The 25,909-nt window shown below is 37.6% G+C and overlaps 1 protein-coding gene across 5 annotated transcripts in view; it reads left to right on the top strand.

Annotated features, from left to right (window-relative positions):
• LOC131075585 (protein NUCLEOLAR COMPLEX ASSOCIATED 4) overlaps positions 1–25,909 on the top strand; it is a 190,874-nt gene that overhangs the window by 34,837 nt on the left and 130,128 nt on the right. The gene's annotated exons all lie outside the window — the stretch shown is intronic.

Genomic DNA, 25,909 nt, shown 5'->3' with positions numbered 1-25,909 from the left:
TAAAGAAGTCATTTATGATAGTGTGTAATATTTAGACCTTGTTTAGTTTTAAAATTGTGATTTGTGTTGTTGTTCTTGTGTACATATGTTTCACCCAATGCCATACCAATCCTTTAATTGAGATGACTCTATTGTATATGGTTTTTTTGTTGTATGACATGAGGTTTCCTTCCTATTTGAAAGTCATATCATATGCGGGTACCTTTTGTATATCTTACCCGTTACATAAAAGCCATCTTTTCCTCTTTTTTGGGGCCTTCACCGTTTGATCATAAATTCATCTCTTATATATTCAAGGGCATGTGATAGACTCTGTGTTGGAAATCAGGCTTAGATAAAATCAATCTTAGCACCAAAAACATGGGACTGAGCTGGGATGGAAAATATTTAATATTTAGGATTGGGACAATGACTGATAGATAATGTCTCATTAGATCAAATGAATTAACTATGTCAATGCTTTGTGGTGTTCAACGATTTCATCACATCAAGTTATTCTTGAGTTTCAAGAATTTATAATCAATGTAACATCTCAATTTCAAATTGGATCTTGCTTCATGGAAACAACATACCAAAGCTTTGTGGTCTTTAGGGGCAAATGTAGGGTTTTATAAACTGACAATCATGTTTTAGGCATGTTTAGCCCTAGTTGTTCGTACATTTTACTTGTGTTTTCATGTGCAGAGGCCGTGTCGCAATTTTTCATTGCAGATTCGTTGATTCTGGATTGTACTTGCCAAAAAACTCATTGTTGGAAATTCGGGAGTGAAACTTGCAAATACTTGCTTATCTTATGATTCATGAGTACTCGGAAACTCGCAAGGTTTTCCAACTTTAGAAAATGCCATGGAAACCAAACATCAAAGTCCTACGAAAAATAAGACATGGGTTCTATCCGATCTTCCATTAGGGAAGAAACCCATTGGTTGCAAATGGGTGTACAAAGTCAAGTACAACATTGATGGTACACTTGACAAGTACAAAGTATGGTTGGTCGCAGAAGGATTTTCGCAAAGAGCAGGAATTGACTATAAGGAGGCCTTTGCTTCTCTAACAAAGATGAGCACCATCTTTCTAGTTGTGGCCGTGACAACACAATTTGGCTGGAAAGTGCATCAAATGGACGTAAAAAGTGCCTTCCTCAATGGTGACATGGAGGAAGAAGTGTACATGATTCAGTATTTAGGTTTCAGGAAAGGAGCATTAGGCATGCAGACCGACGAAAGTTCTTTATTGCTTGAAGCGGGCACCCAAGGCATGGTTCATTAAAATTGATAGGTATTTGGTTCAATAGAGATTCTAGAGAAGTCCTTCATATCCAAATTCGTATGTCAAAAGCATTGGCGATGAGATCATTCTATTGGTCATTTACTTAGATGATATCATCATTATAGGTATTGAGGGGCATTTGGTTGAACAAATCAAATCTAATTTCCATAAGGCTTTTGACATGACAGACTAAGGCCTTCTATGATGCAACAAATTGTAAAATAGGTGGTGGTATTTTTATTTCTCAATCTAAATATGCTATGATTTTTCTTGACAAGTTCAAAATAATAGATTGCAAAATCTCATCTACACCTATCAAGAAAGGGCTAAAGCTTTTAGTCAAAACAGATTCAAAAGTAATAAATGAGTGAGAATTTAACCAACTAGTGGGCAGCCTTATCTATCTTACAAACACTAGACTTGATTTGAGCCATGTCGTGAATTACATTTCTTGTTTCATGACTGCACCAAAGCTAGAACATTGGGTTGCAGTGAAGTGGATGTTGAGATATGTTGAAGGAACACTTGATTTTGACATTTTGTACAATAGAAGCAAAGATCCTAGGCTGGTTGGGTTCACAAATTCAAATTGGTTCACAAATTCAAATTGGGTAGTTTTAGTTGATGACAGAAATCCGTTTTTGGATATGTTTTTATTCTTGGCACGGCTGTTGTCACATGGACCAGTAAGAGGTAGTAGGCAATAGCTCTTTCCTTGACAAAAGTAGAGTATTGGTGAACAATCAAAGTAGCATGTGAGGTAGTATGCTTTGCAGGATGCTTTTAGACATGCAGATGTCTCTAGCAGTGCTTCACCCTTGTTATGTGAAAATCAAGGGGTGCTAAATCTTACCAAGGATCTAGTCTTCCACGAGCATACCAAACATGTGGGGCTTAATTGTCATTTCAACTAGCAACCTGTAGAAGAGGGATTGGTGATGTTGCAATATTGTCCAATCGAGGACAAAATTGTAGACAACATTCTTTCTAAGTCCTTGAGTCTTGACAAATTTGTAAAATTTTGGGATAAACTTGGTGTAGCTAGTAGACTGACCATTAAGGGAGGGTATAAAAGTAAAATTGTAATATCTAGTTTATAATGGTCAATTAAATCATTGGGATAGACTTTAGGAATGTTCTTTATTCTTTCAGCTAAGTTACTTTCCTTTGCTTTCTTAGTTGTTGACCTTATTATCTATGGACATATTTTTTGTAACTCTTATTAAATGAGACTTCCACTTTTTTGGTAATATCAAATATCTTTGTAATCATTTTGTGTCTTGTATTTTTTGTAATAGATCTAGTAGCATTAATAAATGTTGTGTAACGTTATGTGAGTGGCAAAATACTAAATATCATTAAATTTGCCACGTAAATTCACCTTATTTCTTTGTACTCAGATATTCATGTCTTCAAAAGTACAATAATTCGTGTCCTCATTATAATAATTCCTTGAAAAGAGATAAGTTTCCCTTGTAAATTAAAACTTCCCCTTCAAAAATGATGCTTATTTTTCATTACTAACAAAAAATAACCTTTATTTTATACACCACAAAATGATAGGTTTGGTAATTGAAATTCAAACCTTCTTTCTGACTTTGAAAAGTACCATCAGGGTAATGTCCTCTCCCATTGATCCACTTCAGCATTTACATTTATGAGTTTGAGGAGTTTTTTTGGCAACATATTGACATTGATGATGTTTGTCTTTTATACAAGTTGGTTATAGCCATAGTAAATTTTCATTGGTGATTTTCTTCACTCAACTTCAAGCTTGCTTTATACCTAGAACATTTCTTATAAGTGGTGGGTGGTATCATTTGTCATCTTCATTGTTTGCCCTTGGTTAATTGAGGGTGTGTTCTCATTATCTATGGGTTGAAGAACTAATCATAATAATTTCAACTAAGATTGGATTTCTTGTCTTTTGCTCCATCTAGGAGATAGAGATTTAGGAACACTTCATTTTTAGATGCCTATTTTACCATGATAGCTGGGGTAGATATCACTCACTCTTTAGGGACATTCTTCAAATATCTAGACCAGTGGTGCTTGACCCTTGATCTTCAAGAGTTTGTCACCCTTTGGCATATATCTTTGCAAGGAGTTCCTACAAACCTATAAGTCCCCCATCTTGCTCACTTCTTTCCTTTAGCCTGTTGGCACTCAAAGTTGTACACTTCCCAATGGTGACAATCTTAGGGCAAAAGACCGTTAAATTATGACTAGGTATGGACAATGGTGGACCCATTTGATAGGGTGGGTAATGCCTTCTTCAAGTTTAGGCTCTGCTAGACCAAGGGTGGTATTCTTTGAGGTGTAGTATTAAAGATAACTATAGAGAGCGAAATAGACCCTGAAATAAATCATACCCATTGCATGTAGGACTCCTATTAGTCTATCACTAAGTGTTTATATGATGGTTTGATAATAAAAGTGTTTTTCTGTCATGCCCCTTGCTGATAACACTATGTCAGAAGACAAATCACAGCCTTAAATAACAGCCAAACCTGGGCATTAGCAACTAAGGCCGATTAATATTAGAAATAGAAATAATAATAATAATGGTTATTGGAAGAGGGCGTAAGCCTACAAAAATAAATAATTATTGGCAGATTATTCTAAGAGGCCGACCCAGCTAGGAAGAAAAAGGAATATCAGCAGTGGCCGACTAGGCTAAGGGATTAAGCAACATTCAAATAATAATTTCTTTAAGGCTGATTGAGTATTGTTAAAGGCAGTGGTCAATTGGAAGATACATCTGCTTTCAAGAACAGGAGATCCTTGGTAAGAGTCATACCCCTATATGTCCCTTAAGGGACATAAGAGGAGAGTCTTCTGTCGGAGAAAGGGCATGGGACAAGAAAAAATAAGTATTTGATCTGCAAAGAAGCAATTCAGATCTGAACTCAGTAAGTAATTAAATAGAACTGATATACTATTAATAACTTGTATGAAGCAAGTTAATCAAATCAGAACTTATTCAACTATAAGCAACCTGCAGTCTAATACAGCTGTTAACTTATTGTAATGTCCCAATTTTGAAAGTCAAATTATTTAAATCCTCAAAATTAAAATAATTCAAACGAGAGGAATTAAGTTAATTATTTAATATTAAAGGTAATATAATAATAATTAAGTGACTTTAGAAAATTAACTAAAGTCACTTGACTAATAATTACCATGTGAACTGAAATCAATATTATTTATAGTGCTTTTGGAGATTGATGATTTTAAAAATTTTCTATTTAAATTGAGAGGTTTGTAAAATTCATTTTTTGGAACACCGATTTCGACAGTGCAAGATCTGTCCTAATTGGTCTGGGAAGAATCACATATATTCTTCAGATGGGCTTATCAGAGATAGTGGAATTCAGTGAATAGTTTTTGCAGGGAATTATGAAGGCTACGCTTTCCCATTACAGTGGGTATCTTTGAAGCCAGTTTGGGAAATTAATATCAGGGCATTTTATTATTTTTGGCTGATTGGGATTTTACTTCCTCATGTAATCACTTTACTGTGACATTTCTCTTTGTTCATGCAACAGTTCCAAGGTGATGCGATGCATACCATATTGTCTAAAAGGAAACAATGGTGAATGTATTCGATTTATGACCTCATTTCAATGCTTCCTATTTATTATGCTTTTTTAATTGATATCGAGCTATGTATGCTTCCATAGTGGACTTGATGGGAAGTTGAATATTTGAAACTATTAGCCACGTATGGGTTTGAGTTGTTGATACGAATAATGGATGAGGGTGATTCTCATTGGGTTGCTTTTGGAATGGGCTTTTCATTCCTTGAGTGGATATCTTGGAATTTGTTAGATTTGGATCAAGCATTTGGCACTCATTGCTGCTGCCTTCATTGACTTGGGGTCGATTGCTCTTTATATGTTGGCCGCAGAGATAAACAAGACAAGAATGTGGGCATTTCTTGGATATTTGCGTGGTGCCTTAGAAGACTCTTGAATCGTCATTGATTAATTAAGATTGAAGACAATGTAGAGGCCAGTTTGTGTGCACGCGTTTCCGGTAGTGTTGATGTGTTTTTTACACACATGCGAACACAGAATAAAATACCCAAAAGTACCTTATCCTTTCTTGAACAAAGCTTCCCAAATGCTGAAGATTGGCTTAAGGATCACTTGAGACAACTCCAAGGTTCATAAATGTTAGGTCTTGACGTGTGGATAAGCACGAGTGGTCATTGTGATTGCTGTTTCATCAAGGGGGCCTTTTTGCATGAAGAGACTTATGAATATTCTGCGGATGATATGCAATGAAGTTCTTTCCTACTACTACGAGATGTTTATAAAAAAAATGGCAAAAGATGAGGGTTGAGAGGTTCTAAGCTATCCTAGGAATGAATGGATAAGGGACGACATAAGTGAAACTCTACTAGTCTTAGCATCGCCATACAGGAACAACTCGACCAAAACTAGTGCAATCTTCTAAGGACATTTGGAGATTTTCAAATCGTTACTAAGCATAGACACCATCACTTGAATGCATATCCATAATTGAGCAACAATTGAACTTGAGCACTTTCAATGGTTCCAGTTGACCACACAAGGCGCACTTACAATCAGCAAGAGGCTAGTGGTATGGATTATGAGTTTCACAATACATCAAGTACAACATTCCATCATTCAATCTAAATACTTAAACTGATATCAAAGATTGACTCAAGAGGATCAAAAATCATGCAAAAAGCTTTAAAGATTGAATAGAAACACCACAACTTCAATGTTTTATTAATCCAAAAGCCAAGTAACAACAATTTTTCAAGTCCTTCTCTTATCACTCTTGAACTCTATCTCTAATATCTAATCTCTCTAGCTGATATCTAACTTTCTTTGACTAACTAACTCTTTACAAATGAAATGAGTGGAGTTTATATAGCACTCTCAAATACAATGAAGGGCTGAGATCAAATGAAGATCAAGGGCTAGAATTTTGCCACCTAAACCTTAATCAGGGTTTATCACAAATGAAATCCTATCTAGATAAACATCATCATGGAATCAACCAATGAGAAAATAACATGTGCTGGCACAAAAATCGAGGAAGCATCCCCCAATGAGAAAATAACATGTGCTGGCACAAAAATCGAGGAAGCATCCCCCAATGAGAAAATGAATTGCCAAGTAGGATCATAACAAACTATCTTCTAAAATCTTGTTTCCTTTGTCTCCTTCCCTTCTGGCATAGTCAATGAATCTGGTCACTATGCCTTCTATCTGGGTCATCGGAATTTCGGGTAGAGACTTCGACTATTCCTCCATGTGCATGACTTCATCGAAGGCTTTGACGATGGCATTCTCCCATTCAGGTTCGAGCAATTGAGTCTTGCTGGCTAATACTACGAGTTCAAGCATATCATCCAACTGTCTTCTGGTGATCATTCCATCAGTCCCATGAAAGATAACTCTTATCCTTTCCTCCAACTCTCTTGCTTCTATAATCATCCCAGGATCAATCTTTCTCTCCAAAATGATCTGTGTGCTACTTCTACTATCTTATCATGAATATGATGCATATCATCTTGAACTTGTCTGCACCCATTTCCAATCTCTTCAAAAATGATCTTCTTCGTGTGAAGTAGACTACTCCATTGTAGAAAGCTGTGCATAGATCCTTCTCTTCTTATCTTCTCTTTTGATAAGACTTCCTTGGGTATTTTCCTTATTGCTTGTAATACTGGAATGATAAAATCTCTAGCATGAGCAAATGCTTTGAAGGCCTCTATGAGAGCATGAGTTCTTGCAAGGACTTTTATGACCGTGTCGAGTGTCTTTGTTATGCCCTTCATGAACTTGCTAACTTTGGTATATGAGTCTTCTATCCATGTGTACATGAATTGTGCTGAATTCCTCATCTTCACTATATGATCAACTGATTCCGGAGGAAGCAAATCTGGTGGTGTGGTTGTTGGACTCTGATGCCTCAATGGTTCTTGGAATTGTTGGAAGTAGTTCCTCCGCGCACTTATCTCCTTTTCTAACCTTCTATTCTTTTCTACTTCGGCTCTTAACATATCATTAACTGCCTTCAATGAATCATTTGCATCACCTATGGCTTGCTCGGAGGTGAGTGGACCCAAATCAATAGTCTCCATATCATACTCATCTGCTGTGATCTCTCCTTCATACTTATTTACCCTTGGAGTAGCTATTTGCAACTTTCTAGATCCCAAATCTCTAATCACCTTAGACGTCTTTGTAGCTTTCCTTTTCTCGGTGACCTCTCGAGTACGGCTCAGAAGGCTCACTATGTCGTGTGTTGGTTCCAAATCAGTTACTATCACTTCTTGGGGTAATCTTTCCTTAAGCCATTCAGGAATAGAGGATCTTCCTTATTGAACCTGTATTTCTTCATGCACTTGCTCATCTCTAGGTGGTGAAGTAGTCTCATCATTGTCTCCTTCATCTTTACCTTTATCATTGTGAAGTGTAGATTCCATTGATTCATTTGCTCCTTGACTCAATTCCTTTTCTACCCTCTGTTCTTCGTGTCTTTCATCCTAGTGAAACTCTTTTTCGGCCCTGGAGGAAGGATGGCTGGAACTTGATTTATGTTTCTTTCTTGAGGGCTCCTTTTCTCCATGATCTTCTTTTCTCTTCGTACCTCTTGAGTGAGATGGTTGAGAAGCACTCCTACTCGCGCTTGCTTCATCTTCATTGTCTTTCCTCGCTTCTAAGTGGAATGTCATTGTTATGTTTTGTTCTTTTAATCTCTGATGCTGTATGTCTATCCATATGCTAGTGTATTCCAAGACTTGTTTCATCAACTCCTTCAAATATACGACCTCCATGTCAACCCAATTGATGTTGATCTCCTTGTTTTCTTTGGTATAAGCTGATTGAAGAGATTTGCTGCTATCTTGGACTTGATCAGCAACATTGAACAACTTACATTTCCTGATGAAATCGAGAGGTAGTCTGGAATACATCTTCTCCTTCATTTCCACATCATCTTGAATGTTCATCCAACAGTCCTCCAACTGCCACTGGTGCCCATACTTCTTTCCCAAAATTCCTTTTACATTATCATATGGATTGAAGTAATATTTGGGAGTGTACGGCTTGAGTGAATAGAGTCCTAACTCTTTCTCGACATCCTCAACTACCTGAAAGGGATGCCACACTTCAATAGAGTCTCCAAGTGTAATAGAAAAAGAAATGCTGGTTCTATGCTTATGCCTATATGCCTTGACATATGCCACCAATTGTCTCACCACCTCAAGTAGCACCACTCTGTCTGTCGGGTAGCGTGGCAACATGTAGGGGGGAGAAGGACATCCTTACACTCTGACATAAGTAAACTTCGGAAATTGTATGAACCATGCACCATGTTGTTGAACCAATGCTTGTGCTTTTGGAGAGAGTCTTTGCTGAAGTCCACCTCGAAGCGTCCTTGTGACGTGCATAGTGAATGCATCATTCACTCTCCTATAATGTTGTTTAGGCAGATGATGAAGCTGCGTATAACATTCATGCACTTTTATTTCTCCGGGTCTTCTTCCGACTATACCCCTTTACATTAGTCTTGGATACTCGTAATTTCTTGCAAGAGAGTATATGACATAGGAGCTCATGTAGAATGTTCTAGTGTGCATCAGCCTTCTTAACTGCAGATCGATACTGTTACTGATGAGCCTCGCCCATTTAACTGCATCCTTGCCATGAGTGATCGTCTCTATGAAGTAGAACATCCAGTCTTCGAAATACGAAGCCTCGGGTGCACCAACCACTCGATTGAGTAGGGTGATGAAGTCTCTGAATTTATCTTTGAAATCCACCATATGCAATCTGTCAGGCCATCTGCTCTTACCACTTCTACTCTTCTTTAACCAAAACTTATCGATGATCTTTGAACAAGCTTCTGGATCATCGTCATAAGAAGACTTAGCTCCTTCCACACTTATGTAGACCATGTCCGTAGGCTCAGGTAGATGAAATGCTTCATTGATTGCTGTCTCCGAGAGATATGCAAGTGCTGTTCCATCCTTAGCCACTATTCTTCTTGAGGGAGAATCATAATGTTGGGCACACTCCACAATTAACTCGTACTATTGCACTGCAGGAGGGAAGCCAGCTGCATTTATAATCCCACTATCAATCATCTTCTTTGCTGTAGCAGTAGGTTCACTAGTGTACAACGAGTTCCGGAACCTCTTGGTGTCGAATTTCCCGATATTGGTGTTTCCTATTTTGCTCCAATGAGACGTGATCGTGGTTTCTAATGCACCGTTCCTCAAGTCTTCCTTGATGAGTGCTTGACGGGTCATGGTTTTATTTGGTTTAGGAGCCGCCATCTTTCACCTATAAGAGATATGTAAGCTAGGATGATGGTGAAAGGTATTTGAAATTATAATGAAGCCTATTCACTTAGTAGGCAACCTATGATATTGATCTAAATCAATCTTGCATTTAAATGAATATGAAGTGTGAATGCTAAATAAGACTGATTTTTACATTTTCTCAATTAAACAAGGAGGTCTAATTTACGAAAAGATCAATATTCGATTCCAATGAGACCTGTACCTGATCTTTTATCAATCAATATGATGCACTTACCCCTGATTTTTGATGATTCAACCTGATATGTGTGCTAGTGATCAATTGATGTGATTGAAGAACCTGCTGTTGCTGAGTGTGAGTGAATAAATTCGCCCTTGTAGAGATGAATTTGTAGTTCGTTGGGACAAATCTGCTGGTGATATTCTTTCTTCCTGATGAAATTCGCTTCTTGTTGATGATGAAATTCACTGATCTTAATGAAATTGCTGCTTGCTGATGAAATTCGTTCAAGAGAGAGGAATTTGTTTTGATTTGATGTTTCAATGAATGATTCTAATACCTTCTTATATGTGATGAAGGTGAAAGGTTATGTCTTTTCCCATGAAGGCCGACTTGTTTTTATAAAAGTAAAATAACAAATTACCTTTTCATGCTGGCCGACTTACCTCTTTCCATTCAAATTTGAATTTTGCTTAGGGATGCCAAAGTAATGTTTGATTAATCTTTAAAGTGCATTGAAATACCAAGGAAATTCGCTCTCCTAGGCTTGTACACGAAGTTCGCTCCTCTACCCTTGAAGATGAAGTTTGCTCCCCTCTTTGAATTCATGAAGTTTGCTCTTGTATGCTTGAAGACGAAGTTCGCTCCTGTGGGCTTAAACATGAAGTTCACTCCCCTCCTTTGATTCATGAAGTTCTCTCTTGTATGCTTGAAGGTGAAGTTCACTCCCCTCTTTGAATTCATGAAGTTCGCTCTTGTATGCTTGAAGGTGAAGTTCGCTCCTGTGGGCTTAAACATGAAGTTTGCTTTCAACTCAAAATCAGATCGGCTCAAGGTAAATACTCTCACATCATCTCTCGGGCGTATGAAAGAAATTCGCTCTCACTTAGGAATACATGAAGTAAAATTCGCTCCACCACCTTTGCATATGAAGTTCGCTCTTCATCCTCAAGACATGAAGTTCGCTCTCCTACCTCAAGACATGAAGTTCGCTCTCCTAGGCTTGTACATGAAGTGAATTTCAAACCAAAATTGAGCTTGCTCTTCTTTCACTTTCATTGTTTCATCGATCCAATCCTTAGGTTTTTTTAAGTTATCCTCATTCAAACGCTCAAATTCACACTCAAACACATACTCAAACAAGGCTTCTAGGGGAAATTCGCTCTTCATCCTCAAGACATGAAGTTCGCTCCCCTAGCTCAATTAATGAAGTTCGCTCCCTTGGGCTTGAACATGAAGTTCACTCTTGAGGTTAAGCACATGAAGTGAATTTCAAATCAGAATTCACACTCACCTTTGCTCACTCTTCCATTCAAACATGCAAGACAAGGCTCATGGAACAACTTCGCTCTCAATTAAGGGCATTCGAGGTGAATTTCGCTCCTCATGAGGAGCACTTGAAGCTTTTGCCTTAAACCTCGAGCACTTAAAGTATCACTGACTAGCAGTCTTTCACACTCTTCGGTTGAACTCATAATCCACTTGACTCCCATGACATCTAGAAGCTACAAACTTGTCTCATTTCACTTGTGAGAGGGAGATATTAGACTAAGAGACTAGGACCTGAGCAAAAAAGCGGGGTGCCCATCTTGATGGGGCGATGTGTGAAATGGTCACAACAGGTAGGATGCGGGGGAATCTTGCTAAGGTATGAACCAAACTTACTCGAAAGCATCTGTGGTTGAAGCAGATGCTTTCTCATATCTATCGCTCAAATATATCGAGTGAAGTTTAATTAAGCACAATCAAAGATTTGTATTATCTTCTTTCACGACAGTTTGCAAATGTTACTATGGCAAAGATTAATGTAAAGAATGGGCAAATGCTTCTGGGCAACATATATAGTGCAAATTAAGTGGAATGTGTATGTGCTTAAGTCAGTGGGGAAATATATTGGATGCGACTGTATAAGACAAAGGTGTTTTCCCTACCGCATGGAAGTTTCGACACATTTCTGTGAACATTTCCTGCCGGGGCTCTGTATTGGTGCAATTTAATGTTGAAGAATATTTAGAGGAAACTAGGAGGATACAATCCTAAGGTGCACAATGTTTTCTTTGTATTCTGAATACAGAAGATAATCTGATTAGAATATTTTGAATATTTTGAGTCTCTATTCTATCTGCAATTTGATTCCTTGCAAATATTTGTCAAGTTGTTTGGAGAAATTATTGCCAAGATTTTTGGTTGGGTGAAACCAGTAATCTTCAGATTGTTCATTGAGGGCTATGTTGTGTTGGAATGTCTATGTTTCTTAATATCTATTAATTCTGAGTTTTTAAGAGCATTAAATAAACATCTCAAGCAATGAATTCAGACATTATATGCATTCTAGTTTACATTTGAAACATTTGGCAAAATATCTAACAGTAAACTTGAGGGAATAAGTGAAATAATCAGATTCATCCAGAGTTCTTACACTTATAAAGACATGTCTTTATGAAGAAGGGTAACCATTGCAAAGGATGTGAACCTACGCCTTTCTTGAAGGCTAGAATTATCATTAGGAATAAGACAATCAAGGAGGATTAAAACAATTTAATGTTGAAGATTATTTAGAGGAAACTAGGAGGATGCAATCCTAAGGTGCACAATGTTTTCTTTGTATTCTGAATACAGAAGATAATCTGATTAGAATATTATGAGTTTCTTGCTGGTCAATTATTTAATTTCTCTATTCTATCTATAATTTGATTCCTTGCAAATATTTGTCAAGTTGTCTGGAGAAACTATTGCCAAGATTCTGGGTTGGGTGAAACCAGTAATCTTCAGATTGTTCATTGAGGGCTATGTTGTGTTGGAATGTCTATGTTTCTTAATATCTATTAATTCTGAGTTTTTAAGAGCATTAAATAAACATCTCAAGCAATGAATTCAGACGTTATAGGCATTCTAGTTTACTTTTGAAACATTTGGCAAAATATCTAACAGTAAACTTGAGGGAATAAGTGAAATAATCAGATTCATCCAGAGTTCTTACACTTATAAAGTCATGTCTTTATGACGAAGGGTAACTATTGCAAAGGATGTGAACCTACGCCTTTCTTGAAGGCTAGAATTATCATTAGGAATAAGACAATCAAGGAGGATTAAAACAATTTAATGTTGAAGATTATTTAGAGGAAACTAGGAGGATACAATCCTAAGGTGCACGATGTTTTCTTTGTATTCTGAATACAGAAGATAGTCTGATTAGAATATTTTGAGTTTCTTACTGGTCAATTATTTAATTTCTCTATTCTGTCTGCAATTTGATTCCTTGCAAATATTTGTCATGTTGTTTGGAGAAACTTTTGCCAAGATTTTTGGTTGGGTGAAACCAGTAATCTTCAGATTGTTCATTGAGGGCTATGTTGTGTTGGAATGTCTATGTTTCTTAATATCTATTAATTCTGAGTTTTTAAGAGCATTAAATAAACATCTCAAGCAATGAATTCAGACGTTATATGCATTCTAGTTTACATTTGAAACATTTGGCAAAATATCTAACAGTAAACTCGAGGGAATAAGTGAAATAATCAGATTCATCCAGAGTTCTTACACTTATAAAGACATGTCTTTATGAAGAAGGGTAACCATTGCAAAGGATGTGAACCTACGCCTTTTTTGAAGGCTAGAATTATCATTAGGAATAAGACAATCAAGGAGGATTAAAACAATTTAATGTTGAAGATTATTTAGAGGAAACTAGGAGGATACAATCCTAAGGTGCACAATGCTTTCTTTGTATTCTGAATACAGAAGATAATCTGATTAGAATATTTTGAGTTTCTTGCTGGTCAATTATTTAATTTCTCTATTCTATCTGCAATTTGATTCCTTGCAAATATTTGTCAAGTTGTTTGGAGAAACTATTACCAAGATTTTGGGTTGGGTGAAACCAGTAATCTTCAGATTGTTCATTGAGGGCTATGTTGTGTTGGAATGTCTATGTTTCTTAATATCTATTAATTCTGAGTTTTTAAGAGTATTAAATAAACATCCAAAGCAATGAATTCAGACGTTATATGCATTCTTGTTTACATTTGAAACATTTGGCAAAATATCTAACAGTAAACTTGAGGGAATAAGTGAATAATCAGATTCATCCAGAGTTCTTACACTTATAAAGACATGTCTTTATGAAGAAGGGTAACCATTGCAAAGGATTTGAACCTACGCCTTTCTTGAAGGCTAGAATTATCATTAGGAATAAGATAATCAAGGAGGATTAAAACAAATCAGTAATTGAGAAAAGAGATCTGCATTTCACAATACAGCCATGTTTGGATCTAGTAAATATTGTGGTATGCAGAACATGTTTGATATGTATGCTTAATGTATGCAATATTATAATATATTTTACTCTCTCATACATATTTAGATTTCCTAATTTATTTATTAAACTACTGCAAGCAGTCGTGTGGAGGTGAGGAAGGGAATACAAGGAGGGAGAACTGATAAGTGATATGAGTAAAGGTATGTTGGGATGAGAAAGTCCAAATTCTCACAATGGTAGGGAAAGGGGGTGTAGTGTCCCCTTTCTAGCACACGTATGGTGTTGTCGTTAGCCTTTTTTTCCATAGTCCCGTAGGCTAACTAGGACATTTAAGGGATCTTGAGGATATTTGGCCTAGGCAGTTTCAGTTGCAAAGTGATTTTGATGAGTTTTGATGTGTTTTTGAGATACTATTTATAGTAAGTCAACTGGGTTAGGTTTGGATCGATAGTGAACTCATGAATAATATCTTGTTGATGATAGTTGTTGTTTTGATTGGATTTTTTAATAATTGTTTGTGATTATTAATTTATTTATCAATAAAGTTAAATTAAATATTTAACTTTATTAATGTTGGAACTTAAGTAAAGGGAAAAGTTATTTTAAAATTAAAAGTCCCCTTTCACTAATGTACTTGGAGTTTTGAATATTAAAAAAAGAAGTATATCTATTTATCCCACATTGGCTGGAAAGTGTGTGAGCTCTCCCAGGGAAGTTATAAAAGATTCTTAAGAGTTCATTTTCAGTATGTTGGGTTGATTGGATGTTTATGTATATTTTGGAGAGTTCATCTTCAAGGGTTTGTGAGGACGAAATCCTTCATGAATAATATTCTTTTCACTGTTGAAAGACACAGTCAGGAGGATTGCTAAGTGCTTTTCAAGGTAAATCAGATTTTGAGATATCTATTCCTTCCATTTGCCATTGTTATAGTTGTCAGGAAGGGTTTGAATTGAAGCTTAAGTTTGGAGATTGAATGCTGAGTATTGGGACTGCTTTAATAGCAGATAGGGTTTCAAACTCATCAATCTCTGAGCATCTAGGGCTGTCGTACCAGATTTCTTCTCCTTATGAGGGCCGTACCTGCTGTAGAATGTCGTACCAGACCCTAGCAAGTTGTATAAGTCAGGGAAGGATCTGAATGAGCCAATTAATAACTGGAGTTGGGCCGTACAGTCTGGAAATGCATGGAATGGTGGCTGTAAAGGTCTGAGATGAATTTAGAAGGGTGCTAGCCTGATTATCAGCAAACTTAGAGTGTCGTACATGATCACTGGAGCTGCACTAGGTCTGATTTAATTTATGACAGCAAACTGGAATGCTAATGTAGTGAATGCTGGACGTCTCTAACCTGGGACAACACTTTGAGTCTTGGACCTCAGCTGGGTAATCTATTTCAGATTTTTTGGGTTGCAATGTCAATGGGTACGTCAAATTGAAAGTTGTGTAATTTCCTGATTAAGAAAGTATAGTTTGAAACCAATGAATCAAATTTTGTAGACTCAGTAGTAGTGAGGTTACTGAAAGATATTATTCTCAGTTTTAAGTTATGCTGTGGTTTGTTGAATGCATTGCTATTTAATATTGTAAACATTGCACAAAACTATTAAATTCTGAAACACAAGCAAAATCAGAAACAGTCTTGAATTGAATACATGCCAAGTGTTTGACAATATGTCAAAGCATACAAATTGAAAAAAATGGTGCAGAAAGGACGGGATCTTACAGGGGGTTGAAGTAGAGACATTTTTGGGATGAAAAAGTTTGAAATCTTGAAATGGTAGGGAAATGTGGGGTTGGAGGGAAGGCATGTTGGGATGAGAATGTCCAAAGTCTTGAAATGATAGGAAAAGAGTGAGGGGGAGGAAAGGCATGTTGGGATGCTAGGATGGGAAAGTCCAAAATCTCAAAATGGTATGGAAAAACAATTTTTAGAGTAAAGGTTAGTATGGTATGAAAATCAAAGAAGATAACAATATGGAAGATTGCTGAACTAAGGACAAAGTTGAAGACGTGAGGAAGACATCACAATGATGATGAACACAAAGAATTCCACAACATGAAGTCGGGAGCTACACCAAGGAAAACAAGGATTTTCAAGACAAAGAGTTCCAAAATTAAAGATGAGGACTAGCTTAATGCATGAAGGAGACTTCACAATAATGGTGAACAAACAAAGGAAAGACAAGTTGAAGACATGACAAGGATGAGAAAATCAAAGTCAACGATAGCGAACACAAGGAAGCTTCCAAAACATGAAAATATGAAAGTAAAATGTGATCAAAGAAACTGGATAGTTTTAGAAGAGTTAATCAAAGTTAGAAACTTGATCAAATGTGATGCAGTTTGGGAATATGAACCATCACAATCAATCAAAAGGTTCGATAATGTTGAGTATGAAGATATTAGAATAATACTTTATTATTTATTTAATGCTCAATTATGTATATTATGTAAATATTTCTAATAAGATCTTTTTGATCTTATTCGCAGTTTCTTTTTAGAAACTTGCTGTTTTGTACATTTTGTAAATCTTTTATTGAGCGTATTTGCTCATTGTTAATACAACAATTATTTTTTACCAATTACGTTTCTGTAATATGGTACCAGAGCCTGGTGATTTCAATTTTTTTTTTTTTTTTTTCTGTTTAGGATTTTTCGAACCTGCAAACCCACGACTTTCTAGTGTTACTTCTTCCGTTGCCCGCGTCTTTTGTTCGTGGCAACCTGTGTGTTTATTTGCATGCAATTTTCCGACCTTTCATCCAACGACTTGAGATTTCTGAGTCTTTTGCCTGCGCGACGCGAGTTTTTCCTGCTTGCTATTTTTTTTGCCATTTTTGGACGGAAATCTGCATTTTCGACTAGGGTTTTTACCCTTTAGATCAAGTCGATTTTTTTTTCTGATTGCAGATTCTTGGTGGGTTTTTCAAGAGCTCAACTGAGTTGTTTTCAGAATTTTGTGGGTGCATCGTTTTCTGTGCCTTGAATTTCGTGCCCGCAGATTTCAATTCTGATTTCAGATTCTTTCTGGGTTTTTCGCAAGGATTTTTGGGTTGACTTCAGATTTTTTTGTGTCAGCCAGAAAAAATTCTTGAATACTTCATTTGTTTTTTGAAGTCTGTACCTGTATCTGTCTCTGTTTTCTGCATTGGGATTTGTATTCCGTGCTATCGCCTCTTCTTTGATTTTCGTTTTCCATGCATTGGGAAACGTGCAAGATGGCATCATTGACCAGCTTTATGTTGGAAGGTAGTCAGCGATTCAGTGACAAAAATTATAACACCTGGAAGCAGCGTATGCTGACAATCTTCGAATATCGCCACCTAGATGATCTTCTCTTGGGAAAAGAATCTCGTCCTTCTGTAGCTGGAGCCGATCAAGACAAATTTGATGACTGCAATAGGGAAGTTGTCATGCTTCTCAAGCTCTCTGTCACAGATGACCAGTTACCTCAGATTCCTTTTGGTCAATCAGCCTCAGAAATTTGGAAGCATTGAAAGGAGTTGCATGAGACATCCGACAAAAGCCGAGCGTTCTTCTTGAAGAACCAGTTTTTCTCCATCATGATGGATGAACGCATGTCCTTACTACAAGAGCATCTCACGAAGTTTAAGGACATTTGAGATCAACTCGATGCTATTGGTTGGAAAATGGAGGAAGAGGATATGGTAGCCATAACCCTCAAAAGTCTACCAAAATCCTACGAGCACTTCATAAAGACTCTCAACATTACGTCTACGAATGTTGATCTGAAATTTCCAGAGTTATGCACCAAACTTTTGCAACAGGATCGCTGGAAACAACAATTTGGTAGCGATGCCACTTCATTCTCCTCTAAGCAAGCCTTTGTAGCCAAATCCTTTCACAAGGATAAAGGCAAATTTCAGTCGTCTCAATTCTCTCAGTTGAAGGGCTCTAGTTAGTCACAGGAAGGCTCGAAAAAGAAAAAGGTTCAATGCAATTATTGTCACAAATATGGCCATCTGATTAAGGATTGTCGCAACCGGATAGCTTCCGAACAGCAGAAGCAGGGAGGGTCTCAACCTAAAGCCAATATTGCTGAGCACACACAGCAGAATGAGTCTGCCGTTTAGCCTTCATGGCTAAAAGACCTGCAGACCATGTGAAATCTTCTGCTTGGTATATTGATTGGTTTACAGAATTCTCTGCCTATACTGATTCAGTTATTTTTTGGAGGAGGTGAGGAGTATACAGTTGTCGGCAAGGGCAACGTTCAGATACAATTTGGTGGGAGGAATCTCATAGTCCTCAATGTGTACTACGTTCCTGGCATGGAACTGAACCTTCTCTCTGTGAGTCAGATTATGGGACATTCTCCTCAGCTTGATGTCATCTTTAGTGCACATAAGTGTTCTATTGTTGATCGTGCGACACACACTACAATTGCTGTTGGTATTGATGATCATGGTCTTTATAGACTTGTGTATACTGGTGATTCTCTTGAGCATGCCTTCGCAACAAAATCCTCCTCTATCTCCAGTCTATGGCATCAGCGATATGGTCACCTGAACATTCATTATCTTGCTCATCTTGTTCGGGAAGATTTAGTACATGGCCTACCTGAAATTCAAACTCAGAATCAACGAGTTTGTGAAGCTTGTCAGGCTGGGAAACAACACAGGACATCGTTCAAGGATGGTGACTCATGGTGAGCCCCTAAGGTACTGCAGTTGGTCCACACTGATGTATGTGGTCCAATGAATACTACTTTTGTTACTGGGTGCAGGTATTTCTTACTTTTTGTTGATGATTACAATTGTAAGATGTGGGTGTACTTTCTTAGACAAAAATTAGATGTGTTTCCTGTATTTCAGAAATTTAAGGCCTTGGTAGAAAAAGAGTCTGGTTGTTCTATTATTACTCTTAGGTCTGATGATGGGGGGGAATTTTGTTCTACTGCTTTCTCCACTTTCTGTGATACACATGGTATAAAACGTTAGTTAACCACACCATACACCCCTCAACAAAACGATGTTGTAGAATGTCGTAACCGCACCGTTACAGAATTGGCTAGGTCTATGTTGGAACACAAAAATGTTCCTAAGAAGTACTGGGCAAAAGCAGTGTTTATTGGAGTCTATCTCCTTAATAGGTCTCCCACTCATGCTGTTAAAGGGAAGACTCCTGAGGAAGCCTGGACTGGTTGCAAACCCAGGATCAACCATTTGAAAGTTTTTGGCTCTCTTGCATATGTTTGGATTCCAGATGCCAAGCGCTCTAAGTTGGATTCCAAGAGTCAGAAGCTCATGTTTACAGGTTACAGTGACAACCATAAGGCCTATCGACTGATTGATGTAGACACTGATCGTCTCATCTTTAGTTGCGATGTTGTCTTTGATGAAGATCGAGGACCATTTCAGCTTTCCTTGTCTGAGCAGAATCTGAGGATCAGCCATTGAAGGCTTCTGATTTAGGTGTTCGTCTTCCTTTTGGTTCACCTGATGGGAGGGATGATGCAGATTCTGTATTTGATAATGCACTACCTGAATTTCCTTTGGATGATGCTAATCTTTCACCTAGACAATCAATGATCTTCGTCCTAATGAGCTCATTGAGCATAGATCTTCCAGAAATAAGGGCCAGCAGCAAAATACAGTTAACTTTGTTCTCATTGCCAACATTCATAGTATTTATGAGCCTCAGACTTATACCGAAGCAAAAGGGATTCCAAAGTGGGAACAGGCAATGGATGCAGAAGACCAAATCCTTCTGAAGAACAACACCTGGGCTCTCTCTGATCTTCCTCCAAGGAAGAAACCCATTAGTTGCAAATGGGTCTATAAGGTCAAGTATCATGCAGATGGTACCTTAGATAAATACAAGGCCAGAGATAAATACAAGGCTAGATTAGTTGCTCGAGGATTCACACAACGGGAGGGCATTGATTATGAGGAGAGCTTTGCTCCTATCGCCAAGATGAGTACCATTCGTCTTATTCTCGCTATTGCAGCTCAGTCTAGATGGAAAGTCCATCAGATGGATGTTAAGAGTGCCTTCCTCAACGGTGAATTGCAGGAAGAAGTCTACATGACACAACCTCCTGGTTTCAAGGTTGCCGGCAGAGAACATCAAGTATGTAGACTTGGTAAAGCACTCTATGGACTTAAACAGGCACCTCGAGCGTGGATATTACTCAAGATGAAAGGACTTCTTTGTGATGAAGGGGAAACGTTACAATAGAAGCATGCTGAGGTGGCAATTAGTCTTCCAACCAATCAAGTTATTCCAAGACATGTCCAGGTTCATTGAACTTGACTCATTAGCAACTATACATTCTGAAGGCACTAAATTCAATGTAACAACTATTTTCTCATCGATCCTTTTCCCTCAAAGTACGTACATTCAAGACATGTAATTTTTCCATTTGAGGACATTAAATGTAAGGTGGTAGTTGTTGTAACTGCCCCAATTAGGGTTTGCTTTGAATTATCTTTGCCATTGGTTTTAAATCAATCTTGGCCCTTCATTTATAATCAAGACCTCTATATAAGGCTTTGCCTTATCATTTGTAAAGGTGAATAAGAGTTGATAGACTAGGAGCTAGCAGTAGGAGGAGACTAGAGATTGTTGCCAAGATTATGAAGGAATAAACACATGGTTTTCATTGAAGATATGGTGGATCTTTATGTGTTGTTTTAATATTTTGTATGGTTTCTACTTCCCAAATTTTAGTTGAAATTCATTGATTTTGATGGAGAAATGTGAAGAAGTTTGATGGAATTCTATTTCATACCATTTGTAGTTTGTTGATTGCAAATTGCAATGTGTGTTTAGTCTGAACCTAATTTAGGACATGTTCGGTTGTGGATGTTCATTTGGATTGCGTTATTATTGGGTATTTGGATGAATGTTTACAATATGAAAATCCTTTGTCACCTTTGGAGATTGTGTCAATTTTGTGTAGTTGTTTCCTCATGGCAAAGCAAGGCTGGAATCCATCTATCTAAGCACTATCCTTATCATCATTGCCCTTAGCTTTAGATTATATTTCTCCAACCCTTCATCTTTTTGTATTTTATTTGAAGTTTCTTAATTTTAGTATTCTAGTTCCAACAAGGGTAAGTCCCTTTGTGATAACAACAAATCACATCAATCACTAAGTCTATCCAATGTGAAGTCACATTGTTTGCACTATAAACCATTGGGTAGCCTAATTTGATCACAAAGTTTAGTATTTGAGGTTTCCTTGTACTAGAGAGGATAGAATACTTGGTAATTTGTTTTGCGTTTGAGGTGTCATAAAAAATACATCAGCAGAAGGTAACCAAATTTATAAGGTGTGTATGAAGGAACTTTGGATTGAATAAAGATTTGGTAATTCTTTTTTTTGGTCGGTAAATGTTGTTTTTCAATTCATATCAAAAAAGTATTACATATTTATAGAGAAACAACAGAGAATGCTCATTACCCATATCAACAAAATTATACAGTATGTCCACATACTACCCCTCGAAACAGTTTCACGACCCTACCCCTTTGCAAAAGCATTTACAGACATAGCAAAAAGCAAAATCCCAATTGTTGTTCCAAAAAATAGAATTGCCTACACATTGCCCATTACTCGACTTTCATGATCGCCTTGCCTTTGTCACTTGGAGGCTCCCCCCTCTCGTTCTTTGGCCTTGGTTGTACATCATCACCACGTTGCTCTGGGGGGAAGCCAATCCAAAGGGACCTAGTTCTCCTCTTCTTTGCTCCCTTCGGTCAACCTCGCTTTCCGCATGGAGTATCCACAAATGGCGTATGCTAGTCATACTGGCCCCATTTCTCCAACTCTCGTTTAAGGCTCCGGGCCTCCAATGCCTTCAAGTAATTTTTAATCCCCGTCATCCCCACCTGGGTGATGCCTGCCAAATTTCCTTGTTGCTATCTGCATTCCACAGTAGAAATGGGCACAAAGGTGGGACGAATTTGTTCACGTGGAGCCATGTTACCCCTGGACAAGCGAAACCTTGTCCCGCTCTCGCCATCTCTAGGAAGCTCTCAAGTCCTCCCCGCCAATCTTCGCAGACACAATTCTCCACCACCTAGCGTACAATCTCCTTCGATTCTAGCTCAAAGCACCATGTTGTGAACATGGAGGCCACACCGATATTGCTATGGTATTTGAAGGATGCATTCAAGTATTCTTCACTAAGCACTAGCTTTACCCATGTTAAGAAGTCCTTGTCCTCAAAGTAGAAAATGTTTGATAGCCGTTCATCTAAGATCGGCCCCCAAAATGTCACCATTGGCTTCGAGGCCCTTAAAGAGAAATTCGCCTCCATTGTTTTGTAGAAAAAGCACCTTTGCTGCAGCTTCTTTCAGTAGACTAACCCGACATGAAGAATGGGCTACAATTGCCTTCTTATGAGAGACTCTCCAACCTACGTACAAATCGTGACCCAGGATCAATTAATGATCAAAAGCTTAGCATTTAAGATCCCACTCTTCCAAAATCTGAAAATCCACCTCGACACGGTTTTTTAAAGTCAGAAGGATTTCTCATGTACCACCATGTAGATCATCGGCTAATCGAAGCTCCTCATCGTCTGCCAAACCATACATCTCCAAAGGCTATCGCCGCCACATTATCAATTGCATTAAAGCTAGTAGGGCCACACGCTTCACCATGGATCATAGTTGTGTTTGGAATAATTCCCAGTAGAATGGATGCCATTTTGCAATAAATGCACCGTCCCATCAATGACCATAAGTCTAGTCCCGATTATCACTTCACATCCAAAACTTGCTTAGCATGGAGGTGATTTTGAATTCAATTTTTTTCAAATACTTGACCATTGTGGCCAAATCTAATGACTCTTGTCTTTCCTTTTAAGATTTCAAAAGCTTGGTTAGCACAAGCATTCGCTTCGTGATTCCCTTCCCACCTTATGTGAGACACCTGGAAATTTTGAAAAGTGGCAAGTAGAAGTTTTATTACTTTGATATCCTTATCAATTTTCCAATTTTCAGCTTTGCCTTTAAGGATAGCATGTATGATGATCTGCAAGTCACCTTCTAAGTGAATTTTGGGGGTACCCAACCGTCCCGCCAATTGAACTGCTAGGAGAGCAGCCTTTGTACCTTCTCCCAAATTTTGTAGACCTTTGGCAATGAGATTTCCTTTATCATCTCTTGCAATACATCTTGCACTCGACAGCACTGGGTTACACTTGGCCAAACCATCAAAATTTATCTTCATCCAACCCTTTTCCGAAGGTCTCCATTGTGAACTGCCATCTATGTTTTGAGAAGGATTAACCCTTGAGAGCCCATTAACGAACAAAGATTTGATAATTCTCCTCTACCAGTAAGTGGTAGGTTTTGATCTTTCAAAGAAAAGGGTATTTTGGTTATTTAGTAAATTAGATCTTTTCTGTTGAGATATAAGATATTGTTAAAAGTTATGAGTTGAAGTAGGGTTATGAGGTGTGAAAAGGGGAATTAGTGCTCAAGGTTTATCCATACGACAAAACAAAGAGAATGATCATCCTAGATACGTTAAATTCTTTAGTTATAATGGATGCATTATTGGTGAATTCAACATCCCTATGTATGAGCTTTTGGGAATTTGCTAATGATGCATTCATAGGCATTGATGTTGTATTTGATGATTAAAATCTAAAGGGGTCCAATTGGAGGTTGGAGGAAATGGAGGCAGAAAGACATCCATCATCCCAAGCTAGCTTCTTCCTCAAGGGTTCTTTATTGTATGAGAAGCAGCTTTCAGATTTGTGTCCTTGAAGAAAAGAGGGGGCTTGGCATTATTTGTGTCCCTTCAAGGAGCAAGGGTGGGTTGGATTTTTGTGAGTGCATTTAATGTATTCATGTTTGGTTGAGGTTTTGTACAGTAGAGCAATTGTTTCAACAACATTGGAGGAGGGATGTGACACACTCACAAGAGATATAGACTCTTAGAGGAGAGTTGTTCTCTTATGTTTAACACTAGAGGAGGCATTCTGACACACCTAGAAGAGATGTGGACTTTTAGAAGAAAGTTGTCCCGTTGTGTAAAGGGGTTGGGGACACTCTATTTCTCTCATGTTGTGCAAATGTTTGTAGGTTTTACAATAAGGAGATCCATTAAGGAGGCCAATATGATGTTTCTTGGGTGAGTGAGGAGGATTGGTGAAGGTGCTTCATCAAAGTCTCCCAAAGGGTTGTTTTCAACTCGTGCAATGTTCCAACCTTGTTTGGATTGATGTAATAGTGGGGGGTGGGGAATGTTGGGAAATATTGCATTAGTTGATAGTTTAAGTTTTTGTTTAGATTAGTAAACTATCATAGTTATGGTTTAGATTTGGAAATGTTTGTTAGTTTTGCAACTATATTGCTTTTTTAAAAGGCTGTTGATTGAAGCAATAATCATTAAGTTTTCATTTGCTTCTCTTATAAAAATCAGGAATTGGCTTGTTTCATTGTTAATTTTGATTTTTTTAATGTTTACATAGTCTAGAGTCACTTTTCAATTTTCTGATTTTCTTGAAATTTATTTTAGTTTAGGACATGTAGCTACAAATATCCATATGCTTTGTCATGGTTGCTAGTTCTAGTTTAGTTGGCCCAAGAATGGAAAGGATTTTCAAATTTGACCAAGGGTCACGTCTTTATCCACATGCCATGATGATCGAGCAACTTCCTGCAGGCAGGGATTATCTTTGGATTGTAGTAATTGCCAAAACTAGTATAAGAGTTAACATAGTTCAGGAAAAAGCTGACTTTTGTGTAACAACTAACCAAGGATTTAGAGTTTGTCTAGGGATAAACTAACATGGGTTAGCAAAGGAGCAAATTCTCTTGTATATCAAAGAGCAAGAAGTATCAGAGAGTGCAATTGAGAGAGCAAAATCAAAATCCCATCTATTAGCTTAGAAAGGATCCCCCAAGCAAACTTTATAGCCATTGTTCTCTTCTCCAATAGTGGTTGCCACACATTCTTTATTTATGACATCGTCTTTCCAAGAAGATGGCGGCCCATTTGCTTGTGGCAAAAGAGGCCCATTAGAAAGGGCAATTCAAAATAAGACAACAAACATTATAGATGAGCACATTGCATGTTGCATTTATTCCAATGGATTCCCTTCAACCTCATGATATCACATTGCTGGTAGTAAATGGTGATGACAATTTGTCAGACACCTACAGGTTATCTAGGTCCTTGGTGTGAAAACATGCTCATCACCACATTGGCAAAGAAAATAGCTTTTTTAAAAGATATCACTGCAGCGAATTAGAGAACCATGGGCTGATTAAATTTGTCCATCATTTGTAATCAATGGAAAGATTGTAAAAACAAGGCCTTAGTTAGTGCCATTGTAGTGTGTCCTAAAGGGCAATGTTTTTAAAGGTAGTTGATTTCGAGGGCAAGTGAAGGATGCAAAATTAATTGTCAAAGTCGTCATAGAGTCCATAGAGATGGTGGGTGCTACAAATATCCATATGGTTTGTCATGGTTGCTAGTTCCAGTTTAGTTGGCCCAATAATGGAAAGGACATTCAAATTTGACCAAGGATCATGTCTTTATCTACATGCCATGGTGATCGAGCAACTTCCTAGGCAATTATTATTTTTGGATTGTAGTAATTGCGAAAACTAGTATAAGAGTTAACATACTTCAGGAAAACGCTGACTTTTGTGTAACGACCAACCAAGGAATTAGAATTTGTCTAGGGCTAAACAAACATGGGTTAGCAAAGGAGCAAATTCTCTTGTATATCAAAGGGCAAGAAGTATCAGAAAGTGCAATTGAGAGAGCAAAATCAATATCCCATCTATTAGCTTAGCAAGGATCCCCCAAGTCAACTTCATAGCCATTGTTCACTTCTCCAATATTGGTTGCCACACATTC

The sequence above is a fragment of the Cryptomeria japonica genome, chromosome 5, assembly GCF_030272615.1.
Source record: "Cryptomeria japonica chromosome 5, Sugi_1.0, whole genome shotgun sequence".
NCBI classification, from domain to species: domain Eukaryota; kingdom Viridiplantae; phylum Streptophyta; class Pinopsida; order Cupressales; family Cupressaceae; genus Cryptomeria; species Cryptomeria japonica.
This window is presented reverse-complemented; position numbering and strand designations above follow the sequence as displayed.